The following is an 11,923-nucleotide window of genomic DNA, read 5'->3' as shown; positions in this document are numbered from 1 at the left end:
TGCTGTCCAACTGGGAGGGCATCTCTAGTGGCATTCCAAAGAGGTCAGTCCCGGGTCTGGTACTATCCAATATTTTTATTAATGACTTGGATAATGGAGCAATGAGTTTGCTTATAAAATTTGCAGATGAGACCAAGCTGGGAGGGGTTGCCAGCACGGGGTAGGTTTAACATTCAAAATCACCTTGACAACTTGGTGAATTGGTCTGAATTCAACAAGATAAAATTCAGTGCAGACAAAGGCAAAGTTCTTCATTTAGGAAGAATCAAATGCACAGCTATAAAATGAGGAGTAACTGGCAAGGCCATCGTACTGCTGCAAAGGATCTGGGGGTTAGAGTGGATCACAAACTGAAAACAAGTCAACAATGTGATGTAGCTGTGAAAAAAAGCCAATATCATTCTGGGGTGTATTAACAGGAGTGTTGTATGTAAGCCGCAAGAGGCAATTGTCCCACTCTATTCAGCACTGGTGAGGCCTCACCTGGAGTCCTGTGTCCAATCCTGGCCACCACAATCTAGGAAGGATGTGAACAAACTAGAGAGAGTCCAGAGGAGAGCAACAAAACAATCCAAGGTTTAGAAAACCTGCCCTGTGAGGAAAAGGTTAAAAAAAAACTGGGTACGTTTAGTCCCAACAAAAGTAGACTGAAGGGGGCCCTAAGAATAGTCTTCCAATACATTAAGGGCTGTTGTAAAGAAGACATGGATCAATTGTTCTCTATGTCCACTGGATGTAGGACTAGAAGCAATGGGCTTAATCTGCAGCAAGGAAGATTTAGGATAGATACTGGGAAAGCTTTCTAACTCTAAGGGGAGTTAAGCTCTGGAACAGGCTTCCAAGGAAGGTTGTAGAATCCTCTCGTCATTGGAAGCTTTTGAAAACAAGTTGGACAAAGGTCTGTCAGGGCTGGTCTAGGTTGACTTGATTATTTTTTGAGGTCCAATCCAGCCTGACAATTCTATGATTCTGTAGTTATGGAGCTCAGGTAGATGGATTTTTCACACCCCAGAGCTCCATTGCTATGGTGACTTACATTTTAAGTGCAGACCAGGCCAAAGACCACTACTCTCAGACCCAGTTGAGGTGGGCCTGGTCCCCACTGGGAGTGAGGGCCAGGGGTATGCCATATCCCTCATCTAGATCGCACCGCATGGGGAATCCCTGAGCAGCTCAGACAGGGTACCTCCGCCCCAACCCTCCTGTCCTCTTGCCCCATAGGCCTGGCACCAAGCTGCAGCCATCCGGTGTGTGCCCATGAGGAAGATGGATGGGCAAAGCCCCCTGTTTGGACTGGAGTCAGCCCAGTGACGACTCAGCCAGGGACGTCTAGCCAAAAAGTCTGGGAAGTGACCTGAAGGGGAATGGCAGGATCACAGAGGTGGGGAATGGGGTCTGGGGCATTTCCCCTCTAGGGGGCATTGACTCTGATCCAGCCCCAGGAAGGGGGATTGGTTGGCTCAGGGATGGGGAATGGGATCAGGGCCTTGCCCCTCTGCGGCACCAGCTCTGCTCTGGCCCCAGGTGAAGGGACTGGCCTACTCTAGAGGGAGCAGGAGAATGCACTGCAGGGCCATTTTGAATGCCAGGAACAGACAACTTCCTGACAGCTGTTTGGTGGCCTGCATGAAATGAGTTTGCAGGGCTTCAGTATTAATTGGTATTAGTTGGCCCTGCACGGGCACAGTCAGTAGGGAAACTCAGGAATGAATGGGGCTTGAGCCCTAGAAATGGGGGTACATGACACAGACTGGAGGACAGGTATGTGCACTGTAACATCCGCCCCAGTGTTTACATGGTGCTCGGCACTGCAGTGTCTGGCAAACCCCAATAAAGCAAACCAGCCGATCTTACTGAGGGGAGGGGTCATCCTTCCCTCTTCATGGGCTTTAATTGGCTCTCCAGGCTGTGGGCTAACATCTTTCCGGGTTAATCTCTGCAGCTCTCCACAGCTTGCTGGGCTGCCCACACCCACCTGAGCCCTCCTGATCATGGGCACCTGAGCAGTGCTGCTCCTTTGGCTGGCTGGCTTGGCCAGCCGACCCGGTAGCCCTTAGAGACATGAAGGCTTTGTTTTCCTCTCTACATCCAGCGCTGGCTCCTGACCTTCCACAGACCATTGGTGCCTGACCCACCCCTTCATGCTCCACCAAGTTGATATCACCCTTCAACCTACAGTCCAGCCTTCCAACCCCCACAAACCCTGACCTGTCCCTTTGCCTCCTATCACCCCCAGTGCCCTCCTCCTAGCCTCTTGATTCCCAGCATCCTCGTGGCACGGATTTCCCACCAGCGTGGGACTGTGCAGAACCCCGAGTCTAGTAAGATGGCCCTCCGGGGATGAGCGGTTCATGGAGCTCACCCCCTTACACAGCTAGAGGCCATGGCTGGAGGTGGGGCGTGTGGCTGCCCAGGCAGGACCTTTGCACCTGACTGGTAAGAAGTGGCTCCAGGCCCCCTAGGGAAATGCATTCAGCTCAGAGCAGGATGGTTACATGCTGACATAGTGACAGGGTAGTGGGCAACGCTGGCCTGGCCCAGCTCTTCGGCCCACCACAAACCGGTGTGTGGGGAAGCTGGGGGCTGATTCTGACCTTGCCAGGCTGTCTGACATTCCTGCAGGCCAGATCTAGCCCAACACCACACACAGGGAGCTGAGGTGTGGCAGTGCCCCAGCACCCCATGTACCAGCCAACCTAGAGCACAAGGAGCAGGAACCTGGGTGAGGACGTGGTGGCAGGGACGTGATGGCCGGGGCTCAGTACTGGGGTGAGGCTGCTCACTGGGCGAGGCAGCTCATGGCACTGCAGGTGATTGGGCGTCCCACTTTGGGGCAGAGAGTGGGAGAGGACTGCAGGACAGGGCGAGGCCAGCATGGGAACGGGGCACTGCCCCAGTCAGTCAGAGGGAGAGGAAAACAAGCCAGCAACACCACGCCCCTCTCTGCACCCAGCCTGGCCTTGGGGGGCAAAGGGCCCTGCAGAGGGGCCCATCTGGCCTAGCCCAGGAAACCTGCCCGGCCCAGGCAAGGTGGATCCCTACCTGCTCAGGCCCCCAACAGTGGGTCAGTCCCACGCTGAGCTGAGGCAGTACAATCTGTCCAGGGGGCATGTGGGGGGCAGGAGGGATGAGACTGTCCCATCCTTCCTCCTTCTCACTATGGGGTCAGGGGTGGTCATTGAGAGGAGCTCCTCCCCTCCCCCCTCACATGATCCTGGGGGTGGGCCAGCGGGGGGCGGGGGAAAGAGCCAACAAATCAGGGCTGGCTCCAGCACCCCCCTGCCCTTGCTCTCCTGCAGCTCAGCAGGGCTCGTCTGCCCAGCCTGGTGGGGCAGGGGAGATACAGGCCTGACCCCCAGCTCCCTAGGGTCAGTCTCTGTGCCCAGCCAGGAGTTGCCAGTGCCTCCCAGACCAGTTTGACAGCACCTGAGCACCTGCAGCAATCCCAGCCCTCGCCTCTGCTGGGGACACTCCCATGTGGTGTGAACCATCAGGCAGGTTCCCAACTGCAGCAAACCGGCCAGCTCCCTCCCCAGCCCCATGCCACTAGCAGGAACAAGTCTGAACTCAGCAGCCATGCAGGAACCTGAGACTAGCCAGGCACTGTGCAGCGAACTGGCTAGAGCTCATTAGGATAGCAGTGCTCAGCAGGCTAGGTGCCATGCGCTCTGCTGCCAGGGAAGGGGGGCCCCATGGAAGCCCAGAACGGGCGGCTCCAACAAGATTTTGTAGTAACTATGAGCCTAGGAAATGAGCCGAAATCAGGACTCCTGGGTGCTATTCCTGCCTCTGCTACTGATGCAGTGTGACCCTGTACAAGTCCTGCCACCGCTTTGTGCCTCAGTTTCCCCAGCTGTACAGTGAGGATGGTGCAGACCTGCATCCTGGGACGGGAGCTTTAATGCCACTTATCCAGTCTGAATCTGGCGATCAGGAGCCACTGCTGGCAAGACACTCCAGCACCAGCTGAGCTCTGCCCACCAAGATACAGGATTTCCTCATGCGTAAGCCCTGCTAACTCTGACCCTGTACCCCCCGCAGCTGGAAGGCCCTGGCCCATCAAGGCCAGGCTATACATTGCCGACTGGAGAAGTTCAATGTGCTGAGCTTCTGTGCTTGGGAGCTGGGGGTCAGCGTGGCCTGAGCCAGGAGTGGCCCAGATGGTTTTGTGGGAGGGAGGCCTTGGGTGATGCTTGGTTAATATGCAGCAAGTGCAGCTGAGAGCAAGGCCTTTCCTTCCTGCTTCTGCTTGCAAGCTCACACTAAAGGCCAGCAGCACCTGTGACCAGGGCCTATAGCTCCACTACCTCCTCCCTCCAGTACTGGGTTAACCCCCCCAGGCAGGAAAGCAGAGCAGAGCTCCAGCGGGACCTTTCAGCCGGATGCCCTAGACCTTATGGCCAATAACACTCCCCCCCCACCCGCTGTGTAGGGTGCTGGCCACCAAGCTGCTGCCACCAGCCCCATGGGGCTCTGTTGCAGCGGGGCTGGGTGTATCTTGAGTTCAGTGAATGGCTCTGCTGGGGGTAGAGGGTGTCTGTCCCACACCTAGCAGGGGCCCAGGCCCTGGCTCCAGCACTCAGGCCATCGTTTTCTAAGGGGGTGGGGGTGGGGAAGGAGGAATTCTCTTCTCCTTTATTGGCAACCTGCAGCCATGGACCACAGGACTTGCTAGCCCTGTTAACCCTTGCGCTGCTGAGCACCAGTGGTGACCTTAAAGGGCCAGTGCCTCGCATCCGCCAGAGGCGAGCAGTGGGGTGTTTGCACATTACAGAGGCAGTCCGGGGCTAGAAGGGAAGGGCCGGGGTGGGGGTGGGGGGTTGTTATAGATGGGCCAGGCTGTTACAGCTTCAGCCTGGACTGTAACCCCTCAGCCGTGGTCCCACAGCACCTCCACAAGTGCAGGGCTGTGACATCAGGCAGTTAGAGGTGCAGAGCAAGCCGGGGGTGGGGGGAGGACACTGGACACAGGAGTCCTGACCCCCAGTCTCTACTTCTAACCACTCCCTTCCTGAACCATGACTAGACCTCTGGAGCACAGACCTCCCGTCACCTGCCCTCCCCATGGACCACACTCCTTTGCAGCCCTCCCTGGATTCTCACTCACCTCCCACAGGCAGTAATAGCGCCTAGGCAGGCCCTGCTCTAACCATAGACACCACTGCCATTGCCATAAGTACATGGGAAACTTGGGTTTTCCCCCTCCCCAGGATTTCTGGTGGGGTAGAGGAGAGTTGGAGGAGCCAGGAGAGCCAGCTAGCAGCCTCACTGCTGAGTTCCTCCAGCAGGCGGGGGGTCCCTTCTCCCAACACGCCTGCAGGAGAATCCCAGGGAATGGAGCCCTGGCCCTGGCACGGTACCACCCCTGCAGCTCACTGACAGCACGGAGACAGCTGCCCCTGGTGGGGTGGGGGCACATCTGCAGCCATTGTTCTGGGCACAGCCCCTGCCATTAGGTGTAAGGTGACCATATTTTCCCAGAGGGAAAATGGGACCCTGCGCAGGGCTGACCCGAAGCCCCTTACCACCCACCTGTGTGGGAGCTGCTCTCCCGAGCCCTCCCTCCATTCCGCTCAGGGCTGGCAATGCCACTCTCCAACCTCCACCCGCATGTTCCTCTGCGCACTGCTAGGGGTCATGCCCCACTTTTTTGGCAAAACCGGGCATTTGTCCTGTTTGCTTTTGCCATCGGATGATCAGCTTTGCCTAAAAAGTCAGGACAGCCTGGACAGTGCTTAAAAAAAGGGCTGTCCCAGCTAAAGCGGAATGTACGGTCACTCTAAATAGGTGATGCATGCCCCGCAGAGGCCACTGACCCCCTTCTGCGCAGGCAGGAGCCAATCCCCACTCATGTCCTGGTGGGACACTCTTTCCCCTGTCACCTTTACAAGGGACAGCTGCATCCCTGGCCCTCCAAAGCCAAATGCACCTCCTGGCTGCAACCAGCCCCAGCCCCCAGCAGGATGGACTGGCTGCTCTTTTGGGAAGGGGAGCAGGAGCCAATTTCAGCCCCAATCCCCACTGAGTCCCAGAGCCAGAGTGCACTGGGGCTTTGAAGGCAAGGCTGGCCTGGGAAGGGGGGAAGGAGGAAGGGAGGGGGTAGCTTTTAACTGCAGAGTGCCTGGCCAACTAGGAGCTCAGTGGCACCTTGTCTGCATCCAAACACTTTGCAGTGCCCTTTGCCAAGTAGCTGCAGCCCCTCCATAAGCTGTTTGTCCAGGGGCAGCTCCCTGGTGGTCTGCTAACTGGCTGTGTATGTAAGTGGGCACAGGACAGAGGGGCCAGCTGGCAGCCCTGGTGCCTCAAGGCCTTGGCATAGCCCCAGAGAAGGGCAGATGCCCATCCCCACCCCCACCCCCATCCCCTGACCCTGCAGGGATAGCCCCCTTTCAATCCCGCCACTGGCTCCCAGCTAAGATGTTGGCAGTTCACACCCACTGTGCGACTGTTCTTTGTCAAGCGGACATTCGTCACCTGGGACTTGGACCAGAACTAATGTCACCCCCCCCACACAGCCACTGGGCTCCCAGTTCATTGGTGAGGGGATAGGCCCACTCCAGCTACCCCAAAGTAAACCAGAGATGCACAGGCTCCAAGGGCCAAAGGGACCATCTATCTGAGCTCCTGCCCAGCAGAGACCAGAGACCTGCCCACAGTAACCCATAGTGCAGGGCTTTGGGCGAAACAGCCCATCTGAGTTTGAAAAGGGCCAGTGACGGAGAATCCACCACGATCCTCAGTGATTTCTTCCAGGGGTTAATTGCTCTCCCTGTTCCCTCTCATTGCCAGTCTGGATTCATCTAGCTTCAGCTTCCAGCTGTTGGGTCCTATTAGACTTTTCTCTGCTAGGCTGAAGAGCCCATTATTAAGCATTCGTTCCCCATGTAGGTATTTATAGACTGTGATCAGGTCACCCCTTGACCTTCTTTTGTTAAGCCAAATAGGTGGAGCGCCATGAGTCTGTTAGGCAGGTTTTCTAAACCTTTAATCATTCTCATGGCTCTTCTCTGACCCCTCTCATAGACTTAAGGTCAGAAGGGACCATAATGATTTTCTAGTCTGACCTCCTGCACAACGCAGGCCACAGAATCTCACCCATCCACCCCTGGAACAAACCCCTAACCTATGTCTGAGTTCTTGAAGTCCTCAAATCGTGGTTTAAAGACCTCAAGGTGCAGAGAATCCTCCAGCAAGTGACCCGTGCCCCATGCTGCAGAGGAAGGCAAAAACCCCCCAGGGCCTCTGCCTATCTGCCCTGGAGGAATATTCCTTCCCAACCCCAAATATGGCGATAAGCAAACCTTGAGAATGTGGGCAAGATTCACCAGCCAGCACCCAGGAAAGAATTCTCTACAAGTTGTCAACATCCTTGAATTGTGGGCACAAGAACTGGACATGAGGTTCCAGCAATGATGGCACCAGTGCCAAACACAGAGGGAAAATAACCTCTCTGCTTCTGCTCAATATTGCCCTGTTTATGCAGCCCAGGATCACAATTGCTCTTTTGGCAACAGCGTCACACTGGGAGCTCATGTTCTCCAGCTTATCCATGACCCCCCAAATCTTTTCTGAGACACTGCTTCCCAAGATAGAGTCCCCTAGCCTGCAGGTCTAGCTTATTTCTTTGTTCCTAGATCAGGGGACCCCAACACAATGCCTGCGGGCACATGGCGCCCGCCAGAGCGTGTAAGTGCACCTGCGTATTGGCCGGCAGACGAGCATGTGCTGAAATGCTGCCAACAAGCAGCGTCAGCCAGAGGCGTTGCTGCTGAAATGCCACTGATTTTCAGCAGCGACGCCTCTGGATGATGCTACTTGTCAGCGGCAACGCCTATTGATGTTGCTGCTTGTCGACGGCATTTTGGTGGATGCTCGTCCGCCGCCATGGTCCTCCGTGGCTCGTCGTCTGTCATCCACTAGATGAAAAAGGTTGGAAACCATTGTCCGAGATGTATATATTAGAATGCATAGGGCCTAGGGCGTGCTTGTGCCCAGCTTACGAAGTGATCCAGACCATGCTGTAGCAGTGACCTGTCCTCTTCTCTGTTTACCACGTCCCCAATTTTTGTGTCATCAGGGATGATTTTATGTTTTCTTGCATATCATTGATAAAAATGAGCATAGGGCCGAGAATTGAGCCCTCCAGAAACACACCTAATTCCCCGTTTACATTTTGAGAACTATCCATTAGCCAGCTTTTAATCCGCGTAGTGTATGTATCTTTCTAGCAATGGTCAGGGACTGCCTGAAGGCCAGAGGGGGTTGGTGAGCTGGGTAGGGTCAGTCACATTGGGGCAGTGTGATTACAGCAGGAGTTTGCACAGATGTGGCTGCCTGTCTGGTGTTACACTAGGACAAGGAAAGACCCATTTCCAGTGCCATGAGCCAGGCAGCCCCCTCTCCAATTCAGGGGAAGCTGAGGCTGCTGCCCTGCCCAGCGCTGTCTGACTCCTCCTCCACCAGATTCCCAGCCGGGCCAGATGGGTCCATTAGATCCTCCAACCTGGCCCTGCCTAGCAGGGCAGAGAACAACCTCCATCACCATCTCACGGCTTGTTTTGGAGCACTCGCCCTGGGAACTTTCCACCAGCTTCCCCACGGTGATGGGCAATTGTCAGCTGCCAGGGCATTTATGCGCGCCCGCCTAGTGCCCAGCAGGGGACCTGCCGGGGACAAAGAGTTCAGGCTGCGGGCGCGGCATTCTCTGTTCCCGGCAGATGCGGGAGCTGCCTAGTTCCCAGCAGGGGAGAGAAGCTGCAGGTGCCAGTGTTCTCGGTCCCTGGCAGGTGCGGGGCTGCGGCTTAAACTGGAAGAAGCCGCGGCCCCAGGCCTGCTGGGGACAGAGAACTCTGGGGCTGCAGGTGCTGGTGTTCCTGGTCCCCAGAAGGTGCGGGGCCCACCTTGTGCCCAGCAGAAAAGAGAATCTGGGGCCCCGCGCCTGCTGGGGACAGAGTACTCCAGGGCTGTGCCAGCAGTAGTGAGCGACCCGGCCCCAGCCCACCCTACTCCGCTTCGCCGGCTCCTGGCATCACTCGGGGGAGGGGGCGGAAGCTGGAAAAAGGTGGGATGGGGGCTTTGAGAAAGGGGTGAAAAGTGGGTGGGGAGGGGGTGGAGCAGGGGCAGGAAGAGGTGTGGCAGGGGTTGGGGGAAGGGGTGGAGTGGGGCAGGGCCTGGGCCAAAGGGGCCAGGTGTCCCAAGCCCTGCACCCCCCCAGGGACGGCCCTACTCACACCACCTACTGTTAGCAGGAGCTCCCTGAACCCACCAGTCTCTGGCAGCACAAGTACAGGCCTGGCGTTGGCTGGTGAATGGCTTCCTGCTCCCGGCCCCTGGGCCTTCGCCAAGTGGTCCCTGCAGGGTCCAGACCTCTAGCCACTGGGCACTCTCAGAAACCCCGAGCTGGCTAGAAACACCCTCCCAGTTCACTCTCTTTGCTCCTTTGTGCTCCCCTCTGTGCTCCTTTCCTGCTGACTTCACACCTCTCCCTTGGCCTCCATGTGAACAGCCCACAATGCTTCATTTCATTCCTGGCAGAGAGATTTGACAGAAAACCTGCTTCCATCTCTGCTGGTGACTCAGCCCTTGATACAGCCTCTCTGAACACATCTTTGATATCACACACCACACCTGCCATGGGATCCGTTCGTACATTTTGCGGCGCTGTTGATGGCGGCCAGTGTGACACAGCTCATGCACCGTTCCACAATGTGCCTGCTAGCATCAGAGTGTGTCTGTCTTCCCCCTGCCGGGGCAATGAGAGGTTCTGGGTCACAGGGCGTCAGACCCTAAAGCTCTAGCTTAGCAGTACTGTCTACACACAAACAGTTACAGTCCCTACTTTCCATCTGAATGGCACAAGGGAAAGCTCCTCAAAATAGGCTATCCCTATGCAAAGTCACAAACACTGGAGCAAGATGCTGAGCCCCAGACGACACGCTCCTCTCCTGCTACCTGCCAAATGTTCTTAACAGCAGTCAGCAGATGGTGCAGAGACAGGGGCAGGGGGTGCAGCTCGGAGCAGAGAAGAAAGCCTTGGCTCTGGCCCTGCTTATACTGGAAAGTGTTTCTGGTTTAACTGTAAAATCACTCTAATCCACTGGGTGCAGACACATCAGCAGAGATTAAACTGGTTTAAGTGCATCTACATTAGGAGGTTTCACTAGCTGAACTAAATCACGGTTTAAAGTGAATTTTAATGAAACCGGCATAGCTTTCCATTACAGACCAGGGGGAACATTTTCAGATGCAAGTCCTATTTTCAGACGTGATTTAGGTTCACATTTGAAAATAGGACGTAGGCGCTTTCGAAAGTTTTACCTAATGTCTCGAGTTGAAGTTGGTCCCTCAATGCCATCCCACACAGGCACGACCAGCACCCTGCATTATAACTTTCGCGCTCAAGTCCTTTGTTAGAGCCGAGAAGACAACTTAGTTTAGAAACCACAACAGCACAGAGAGGAAATGTAACCCGCCCACATCCCCTCCCCACCATTGTTTGCCTTCCTGTTTCCATTGCTCAGCAGCTGTGCCCGGAGAAACTAAGGCTCTCAACCTTGTCATATTACTCATTTGTGCCATGACCCATCGACCTTCAGACGTAGATCACAGCAAGGTAAAGGCCACCTCTGCACTGCAAACCCCTGGGACTCTTCTGGGCCATCCCCAGAGGCTGTCTACAAACATCTGCTGGGGGGAAAAGGGGAAGTGCCTGTCTGTCAAGAGGGATGCCTGATGTTCTTGTAGTTCAGTGTGTACTACCAGGGTCTGTCCATGATGAAACGTTGAGCTGCAAACCGTGGGAGTTGGGATCTTCCCACAGAATGGAAATAGCTGGAGTGCCCCCAAATTAGACCAAGAATTACTGGGGAAATGACTCCCATCAGTTTAGTCCAGACACAGCCACATTCTGCTTTACTGCTCTCCTGTGGGCCATGACCCGTTCTCAGACATCTGGCCCAGCAGAACACCTCCCCTTTGCAATCGGGGGGGCTGGAACAGTTTGTAGAGTGGGGGTGCTGAGAGTTATGGAACCAAACTGTAAACTCTGTATGTGATGGAAACCACTTCAAGCCAGGGGGTGCGTCAGCACCCCCTGCACCCCTAGTTCCGCCCCCTCTGCTTGCAATGACACACAGCAGCAACGCTGCACAAGAACAGTCAGCCCATGTCCCTGAACCATGGCTGGGAAGGCCCTTAGGGTGAGAAGGGGCTAGGCACACTCTGTACACCGCAGTACAGCTGGGCTTGGATAATTTCAGCCGAGCCTCCCTTTCTTGCCAGCCTGGGTTTGAGCCGACAGGTGAGTAAAAGGCAGAGCTGAGAGGCAGGGGGAAGGAGGCATTTGCCTGACTTGAGTGTGGCGCTGGGGGGAGCCAAAAAAGTAGATTTAAAAACAAAAATCTGCTAGCCGGACCCCTTCCCAATCCCCCCACTTCCAGGGTTTCATTTTCTGAAAACAGCTGGGCAGCTAATCCCAGGCCAAGCCTGGGGAAGGAGTAAAGGGGAGCCGAAATCAAACTAGTTCCACCTTTGATCCTGTAGTAACGGCTTCATCCCTGGAGGCCTGGTGCCCCCACCCCACCTTCCATCCGTGCAGCTCTCCTCACTTGCTAACCTGCCTCCCCCACCCAGCCTGCTTCCTCAGACATCTTCCCCTGCATCACAGGCTGTGCTACCTACTACAGCGGCGGGGAAGAACATTTTGGGTAAAAAACAAGCCCTGGCTAATGTGCTGCTCTCTCCAAAGTGCGCCTGGCTTTAGCCAAGCATTTAATTAGCCTTCCCCAACTTCTTTTCCTCACCTGCATATTATCATGATCTCACACCGAAAGCCCTGGAACGCAATTCCTTCCGAGGACATGCTCAGTTGAGGGGTAATGACATTGCCTTGGTGTGCAAAAGCCTGAGGGCATGGAATGGATTT

Source organism: Gopherus evgoodei, chromosome 2, assembly GCF_007399415.2.
Source record: "Gopherus evgoodei ecotype Sinaloan lineage chromosome 2, rGopEvg1_v1.p, whole genome shotgun sequence".
Taxonomy (NCBI): Eukaryota; Metazoa; Chordata; order Testudines; family Testudinidae; genus Gopherus; species Gopherus evgoodei.
Note: the sequence above shows the minus strand (reverse complement) of the source record.